The following is an 8,262-nucleotide window of genomic DNA, read 5'->3' on the forward strand; positions in this document are numbered from 1 at the left end:
CGCCCCCCGACGGCCGGCGCCCGCACGCGCATCAGCCCCGGCCGGTGCCGGCTCCTTCCGCGGCTGCCCCGCGCACCCCTCCCCGGCGCGGGCGAGGTCCCCGCCCCCTCCGCTCGGCCGAGATCCCCTCGGAATTTCTCCGAAGAACGTTTACTGCGAAGGGAAGCGAGCGAAGCGCACAAAGACGCGGAGAGGGAGGCGAGTAGCCGCGAGGGTGATTCGCTCAGGTCCCGGTTCGCAGACGCCCGGGCCCGGGGCCCTCCCTCCCCAAGCCGCCGTCCCAGCTGCGACGGTTTGCGGGTGCGCTTCCCCGCCCCGCTTGGAACCGGAGCACCCGTGACCACCTCCAGCCGCCACCGCATCCACATTCGAGGCGCGAGGCCCAAACACTGGTCTCGGCCTTCAGCGCCCTCCGCCGCCCGCTTGGCCAGTTTCTCGGCTTGGTCTCTCGCCTTCCCGCCGCACACGGCTCCTGAGTGCTGTGCCTTCGCGCTCGCTGCCCGCTGCGCCCGGATCGCCGTCGCTGAGCGCCGAGTGAGCGGGTTGGGGTCGTTCCTTTCTGTCCGCCTTCGCTCGGCCGGGCAAGTATTCGTGGGGTCCCCGCTGTGCGCCCAGCGCTCTGAGCCCGCGGCTGCACGACGAGAAGAGGCCCCGTCGCCCCGCCTTACGTCAGGCAAACGACTCTCATTATACGCCCTTGTGAGCTGCGCATCGACCCCGCACACAGTACGTGTTCCCTTGTACACACGGGTGATGTCGTTACAGCCTCACACCCTCCTTGCCGTGCAAGTGTTACTGGCGTCCCCATCCTACAGCGAGCACTCGGAAGCACAGAGAGGTAGAGCTCCCTGCCCAAGGTCACACAGTGACAGGTGACTCAGCCAGAGCGAGCCTGTACACCCCCCCCCCCACTGGGCTGGAGGAGTGAAGGGGAAGGAGGAGACAGACAGTCAGCCCCAACTGGGGGGCTGGGGCTCCCTCACATTCAACTGAAATACCAGTTAAGGAGCCCCCAGATGCCTCAGTTAAGTTTCTGACTTCCGCTCAGGTCCTGATCTCATGGTCCGTGGGTTCAAGCCCAGCATTGGGCTCTGGGCTGAAAGCTCAGAACCGGAGCTTCGGATGTTCTCTCCTTCTCTTTGCCCTTCCCCCACGTGCGCGTGAGCACTTTCTCTCTGTCCCAAAAATAAAAATAAACACTAAAAATATATATGAGTTTAAAGTAAAAAATCAGCAAATATCCAAAGAAGATAGGCCCCCAAAGACACAACAGAAACGATGAAGAGATACAAATGGAAGTCTCCACAAACTTTCTAAATCGGAAGTGTCAGGTATGGAATGTCAGGTTACTCTGTGTGGTAGGTTTAAGATAGACAAAGGAAAGAACACGGCAGCACCAGAACGAACTGCACTTGGCTGAACCTCTAGAAATGAAGAGCTTTCACTTAAGTTAAAAGGTCGTCAGAAACTTGAAAGATTTATGCTGAATGAAAACAAAGCCGCTTAAAAACAGAGATGATATGGCTTCATTGATAGGAAGTGTCTAAAATAGTGAAATCCGAAAAAGAGAGAAAGGCGATCCAGGGTCACCTCCAGCTGGGAGGAGGAAGGAGCAGGGAGCTCCTGCCAAGGGGTTCTTTTCAAGTGATGAAAAGATCCTAAAAATAGAGACTATCCTTACACAGGGCTCTGAATGTACTAAAAACCACTGAATTAAAAACTTTAAAAGGGTAAACTTTACAGAATGTGATTTATATTTCAATAAAGGTGTAGTAAAAAAAAAAACAGCAAATGCGCTCGGTGGCACATTAGACACAGCTGAAAAAGGAATTTGCGAACTGGAATTTAAATCTACGGAAATGAGCGAGATTGCGACCTACGGGATGAGGGATAGAAAATGGAAAAGGGGTTGAGGCGCACAGCATGCAGCGTGCTGAGAGCCAAGAGCCGCCCGGCCGGAGTCCCACAGGGAAGAGGGCCGCGCTGGAAGAGATCATGCCTCAGAACTGGGGACAGCTAGGCATTTACGGAGAAGCACAATGTATACCACGTGTAGTGAGTGAAAAGGAAATTCACACTTAGTACAGCAGAGTGAAATCGCAGACACTACAGGCGAAAGAGGTTTAAAATAGCCGAAAGGAGGGGCACCTCTGTGGGACACACTCACCCTGTCAAGCGTCCGGCTTCAGCTCAGGTCACGATCTCACGGTTCATGGGTTTGAGCCCCGTGTCAGCTCTGTGCTGGCAGCTCAGAGCCTGGAGCTGCTTCGGATTCTGTGTCTCCCTCTCTCTCTGCCCCTCCCCTGCTCACACTCTGTCTCTCTGTCTCTTGAAAATAAATAAACATTAAAAAAATTTTTTAATAAAATAGCCAAAAGGAAATCGGTACCAGCGTTAAAGAGACAGCGGCCACGGATGCCAGGACACTGAAATAAGTGTCTTCAAAATGCTCAGCAGAAAGTAACTGCTAGCTAAGAATTTTCTACACCGCTTTTCAAAAATAAGTCCAAAGTAAGTTTTTCAGATAATTAAAAGTTTAGACATAATTCGTTTCTGACCAAACTCTGGAGAAGTTGTGAGGGTTTCCTAGCAGCCTTTGCTAAAGGACCTTTTTAAAGAATGCGCTTCAGAAGGGAAAGTCCCCCAGAAGGAAGGGCCAGGCGCGAGCAGGGGCTGTGCGGGAGGAAGCCGGCTTGCGGGAGGGAACCCGGAGCTGACGTGGGTCACCTGGACGGTAGGAATGTCTGGTGCGTGACGTGTGAAAAGGCTGAGCCGAGAGCAAGTGGGGCAGGCGGGCGGGGTGACTGAGTCCAAGGCCCCTGAGACCCTGGCGCTGCCGGCGCCGCCACCGGGAGCTGCAGACAGGAAGGGTGCAGGGGAGAGGTTAGGGGGGGGCAGAGGGGCAGGGGGCAGCGCCTCGTGCGGGAGGGCAGGAAGGTCGGCGTGTCTGGCACCCAGTGACCCAAGGGGGTGGGAGGGAGGCGAATGTGAGCAGAGGGCAAATATCAGACAGACCCCCTGCGGCTTGGAACTTACGTGTCGGATCACGGACTGCGCCCCAAGCACTTGGCGTGCTGGGTGGGAAGTCTGGGAACTGGTGGCTTCCGTGAGGATGTGTTTAGTGAGACTAACATTTACATCAGGAGGGGGAGCCCGGGTGCCTCAGTCATTGAGCATCTGACTCAGCTCAGGTCATGACGCATGAGGCTCACTGCTGTCGGCGCAGAGCCCGCCTCAGATCCTCTGTCCCCCCCCTCCGCCCCCACTCAGGCTCTCTCGGTTTCTCTCTCTCAAAAATAAATAAACACTTTTTAAAAAGCATTTACATCAGTCGACTTTGAAGGAAGCAAATTGCTCTCCACGGCGTGGGTGGGCCTCACCCAATCGGTTGAAGGCCTGAATAGAACAAAATCGGACCTCGTCCGAGCAAAAGGGACTTAGGCCAGCAGACAGCCTTTGAACTTGAACTGATACGCTGGCTCTTACTGACTCTGGCTGTTGGCCTGCCCTGCGGGCCCTGGGCCTGCCAGACTCCAAAATCACACGAGCCGATTCCTCACAGTGAACATAGAACTAGCCACGTCCCATTGCTTCTGCTTCTCTGGAGAACTCTGCCCGTTACTGGGAGAGACTTACACCTGGTAAGTGAGGGCTGGCGGGGCTCGAAGCCGCGGAGGTCCCTGCTGCTGTCCCCGACTCCCCGGCTGTCCCCGCCGCTGGCACGGCCTCGAGCTGCCCGCCCGTGGCGCCCGCAGAAGCCGGGAGCAAAGGGCCGAGGCAGGGCACGTCACCAGTTGATGTTTCGGAAGATCCCCAGGGCTGCACAGTGGAGAATGACCTGGAAGTTTCTAGAATGGAATGGAAGGGGGGGGGTTCAGACCAGGGGCGGCAGTAGAAACGGGGTAGGTGGAAGGGTTCACAGGACTTGGCCACGTGTGTCCGGGGCTCTGGCTCGGGAAACAGAGGGGCCTGGGCAGGACGGCGAGCACATGGGACATGAGAGGCGTTAGAGCGTCCTCATGGGTTAGGGACGGCCGGGTGGCACCAACGACAGCGCACAAGTGCCTGCCGGGCTCAGGGGGGCTCGGGGCCAGGGACGCACCTGTGGTCAGGGTCGGCACAAGGGGAACAGAAGGGGTCGCCGGGCGGGACGGTGGAGACAGCCGGGGGGCCCAGCTCCGAGCAGCGAAGGTGCAAACCAGGTCCCGCCACGGGGAGGCGACGGCCTCACCGCAGGTCGCCGTTGCCTGACCTGGAACTGTCTGTCTGTCTGTCTGTGTGCCTCTTGGTCCTTCTGTCATCCTCTTGAGGCGCTGAGGCCCAGCAAAGGTTCACATGAGGCCCCTTCCCTTCTCTGGTCACCTGTCCCCAGGCCACACCCCCTCATTACTCCCTCCCCAGGCTGCACCGCCTCCAATTCCCTGGAGCCCCCCTGCCTCCCAGCTGTGCCCACAGCACTCGCCACCAAAGCCCCAGTCTCTCCCAGCTTGCGGAGACTCCTCTCCCCCACCCTGCCCAGATCTCAGCATGTGCCCCGGGCAGGGGCAGATGCCCCCTCTCACTGGAGCAGCCTACACCCTCCAGGCCAACACCCCGGGGGCAGTTCTGCCACCAACACTGAGCACCTGCCCTGCTGCCACCTGCCACCTTCCTCCCCACCCTCCCTGTGCTGACAGCCAGGAGACCAAAGGGACACTCCTATGAAGGAGGCGGCACCAGGTCAAGCCACGGCCTTGAGGAGCCCGTGCTCCCGACGCTTTGCTTCCCCAGCCTGGGCGCACACGCTCCCTTTGCCCACGACACCCGTCCGATGCCTCCCTCCCTCCCACCCTCACTTTCCTTCTGCAGTCAGTCAGGAGTCCTGGGTGCCTCCCCAAAGCCGACCCTCTGGTGGCCCTGGACCCAGAACCAAGGTCAGATCTTAGTGCCCTCCACCCCCTCCCCAAATGCATTGTCTCTGGGAACCCGCCATCACCGCACACCCAGCCCAGGGCAGCTCCGTGACCCGGGCCACCGCGCCAGGGCTCCGTGGCCGTCACGCCCGCATCCGCCCACAACCACAGCAGGCAGGGGCTCCTTCAAGAAACCTGAACCTTCTCGATGCTCAAGTCTGCGCCAGAGAACCCCGTCCCACCAGTGAAGGAAGCCCTGAGAGCAGTGGCAAGAAGCCATCGGAGCCTGGGAAACAGCGCCCGCGCCGCGGCCCAGGGTGCACTCAGGGCTCCTCACCGCCCCCGCCACCTGCGCTCAGGCCCACGCTCCACACACTCACACCCGTGAGCACACTAACGTGCACACACCTGTTCACACACATGCACACTCATACCCTCACAGATCCACTGCCACACCCGCACACTTGCACACACTCACACGCTCACTCACGCTCACGGAGACCTCCGTCCCAGCGGGTGAGCAGCTCCTGACCCCGCACCGGGTTCCGTTCTGTGCTCTCGAGGGCATGTCGCGTGTCACCGCGGCCAGCTCATTCAGGGCCTCTGTCTAGGAGGCAAGGCAGAGCAGCACCATGGTGACACCCAGGTTCCGGCACAGACAGCAGACACCACGCTCAGCGGGTGTGGCTCTAGGCCTACTGTGTGACCTCCTGAGCCTCAGTCCCTCGCCAGCAGAACGGGCAGCACTAGCCACCTGTGAGAGCACGGTGGGGAGTGGGCACGATGAGGCCACGGAAGTGCTCCGGGGGCTCCTGGCCCAGAGCCGGGCAGGGCACCACCACGGCACAGTCGTCTGTCCCAGCTGCCAGCCAGAGAGAGGGTCGGCCCCTGCCCCAGGGAGGGAGGCCGCAGGGAGGGGCTGGCTGTGGGGTGAGGTGAGCTGTCGTGAGAAGAGCTGGGGGGCGTGGACGGGGCCTCGGAGGGAGCCAGTGAGCCACGGCCTGGAGAACGAGGCAGCCGCAGGCCCCGAGTCCCAGAGACAGGAGAGAGCAGGGGCGTTTGGGAGAGGAGTCAAGTGATACAGGGGAAGGGAGGAGGGAGGAGAGAGATGGAGGAAGGGGAGGAGGGAGGAAGAGGGAGGATAGAGAAGAGGGAAGGGGTGGAGGAGGAGGGAGGAAGGGAAGGGGAGGGGAAGGAGGGAGGAGCAGGGTAGACAGAGGAGGGGGGAGGGGGGAAGGGTCTCTGCCAAGCCTAGGACAAGGCGGCCAACCCCCAACATCTGGAGCTGGCGGTGTGGTGGGCGGGCTCTCAGAACCCCTGGGACACCCCTGCCACCCTCCCCTGAGCTGGGCCTCTAGAGAAGAGGGTGGGCAGAGGGATGGACGTCCCTGAGCGAGGTTATAAAAAAATAACAGCTTCTAACGCAGGCTCAGGCTCTCTCCTGCTCATCCCTGGGGAAGCCGGCTGCCCTGCAGAGGGAGTCAGTCCTGACTGCTGACAGCCACTCAAGGGGTTTGAAGTGGGCTCCCCCAGGCCTCCCTCAGATGAGACCACAGTCCCGGACGACAGCTTGACGGCAGCCTCCTCAGGGGCCCCAGCCTAGAGGCGACGCCTGGATCTCGGGCCCAGGGACATGGGGAGGGCACACACTGTGTTGTCTTAAGCCCCTAAGTTTTGGAGTAACTGCTTATGCCACAAAAGATCACGCAGCGGGGCAGGGCCTGACTTGGGCCTGATGCGGGGGAACAGATGTCAGATGTCTGCAGACTAATGTCCTAGGCATCCAGCCCCAAGCCCTGGGGAGTGCGGTACTGAGGCTGCTCCTGCCAGAGCGAAGACTAAGCCCTCCCCGCGCTGGGTGGGCTTGGTGGTTGCCAGGGAGATGGTGACTCCTAACCCAGTTTCCAAGCCACTCTGCTTCCTCCCAGTGCATCTGTTTCACCCTATCAGGGTTCTGCAAAGAATGACCATCAGTCCTGATTAGCAGAAGCAGTGAGAGCAGAGCAAGTCCCTGTCTGCCCCTGGCCCCTGCAGTCTGGCAGGTCCTGGGAGGAGCTGGATGTCCCTCCTCCTGGCCTGCCCCGGCTCAGACGCCCAGACCCTTGTGAGGGAGCACAGAGACCTCGCCCTGTCCAGGGGGAGCACGGCCACTCGTCCCCAAGTGGCTGAAACCGCAGTACCCTCATCCCGTGTTGTGCTCAGGCCCCGGATGACTGGCCGCGGGGCCAGCCGTACAGCAGAGCCAGCCGGCAGGCGGTCAGCACCAGGGACAGCGCCCAAAGCCAGTGCACTCCCAGCTGAGCGCCCTGAGCCCAGCCAGGGAGGCAGAGGACAGGACTCCGGGTCAGACCCTGGCAGCAGGGGGCCGAGGACGGGGTCCTGCCTGAGACCTGCTCCCAGAGCTCCCTGCTTGTCCTTTGGCCATCACTGTCAGGACCCCCCCAAGCCGTCCAAGACTACGGATACGGCTGCGGGCCAGAGGTACACGGGGGCTTTTCCCGGAGACGGTCTCTCGTCCTTACAGGGCCAGCCTCCTAGCCAAGGGTGACAGGGACGCTGTGTCAAACACTTCCTGAAAAGTTGCTGCGCTCAGAGAGGGAGAAAGTTTCTGACCCCCAGGGAACCCCCGGATAGTGGGAGGCAGGGTGTATGTGGACTGAACGGTGGCCACAACGAGATGATTGAGTTCTGACCCCCAGAACCCATGAACGTGACCTGATTTGGAAAAGAGGTCTTTGCGGATGAGATCAGGTTAAGGGTGTGACGAAGGGGACACGCTGGGCTTAGGGGGCCCAGACCCAACGTCTGGCGCCTTCAGGCAAGAAGGGAGAGATTAAGGCATAACCACGGGGAAAGATCACACATGACGGGGGCCTGCCCTGGGCATGGCCACTGGCCACCGACCTCCTGGGGCCACCAGATGCCGGACCAACCATCCTCTAGGGGATGTTTATTGTTTTAAGCCACCAAGTCTGTGATTTGCTGCAGGAAACAAACACAAGGTGTCACAGGCGCTGTGGGAGGGATGAGCCCCGGCCTGGCCGGCCGCCTGTGTGCAGGACGCTGGAGGGACCCCCTGTGCTCGAGGACCCAGGGACGCCTCCTGGCCGGCCAGACTCACAGCCACACCCAGACCCGTCCGCAGAGCTCAGGAAGGAGCGGCGGGCGAGGGGGCCTCCGAGGCAGAGAGGAGCAGGAAGGGGACAGTCCGCCATCGGGAAGGGGACTCCCCCCAGGCCCAGCAGGACGTGGACAGGATGGAGCGGCTACAGCCACCCCCACAGGACAGCCCCCTGGGGCAAGAGGCCACCAGATCAGGGACTACCACGTCCTCCAGAGAATCAGCCCTCCTCACAGCTCCCCTGCCCCA

Source organism: Suricata suricatta, chromosome 15, assembly GCF_006229205.1.
Source record: "Suricata suricatta isolate VVHF042 chromosome 15, meerkat_22Aug2017_6uvM2_HiC, whole genome shotgun sequence".
Lineage (NCBI taxonomy): Eukaryota > Metazoa > Chordata > Mammalia > Carnivora > Herpestidae > Suricata > Suricata suricatta.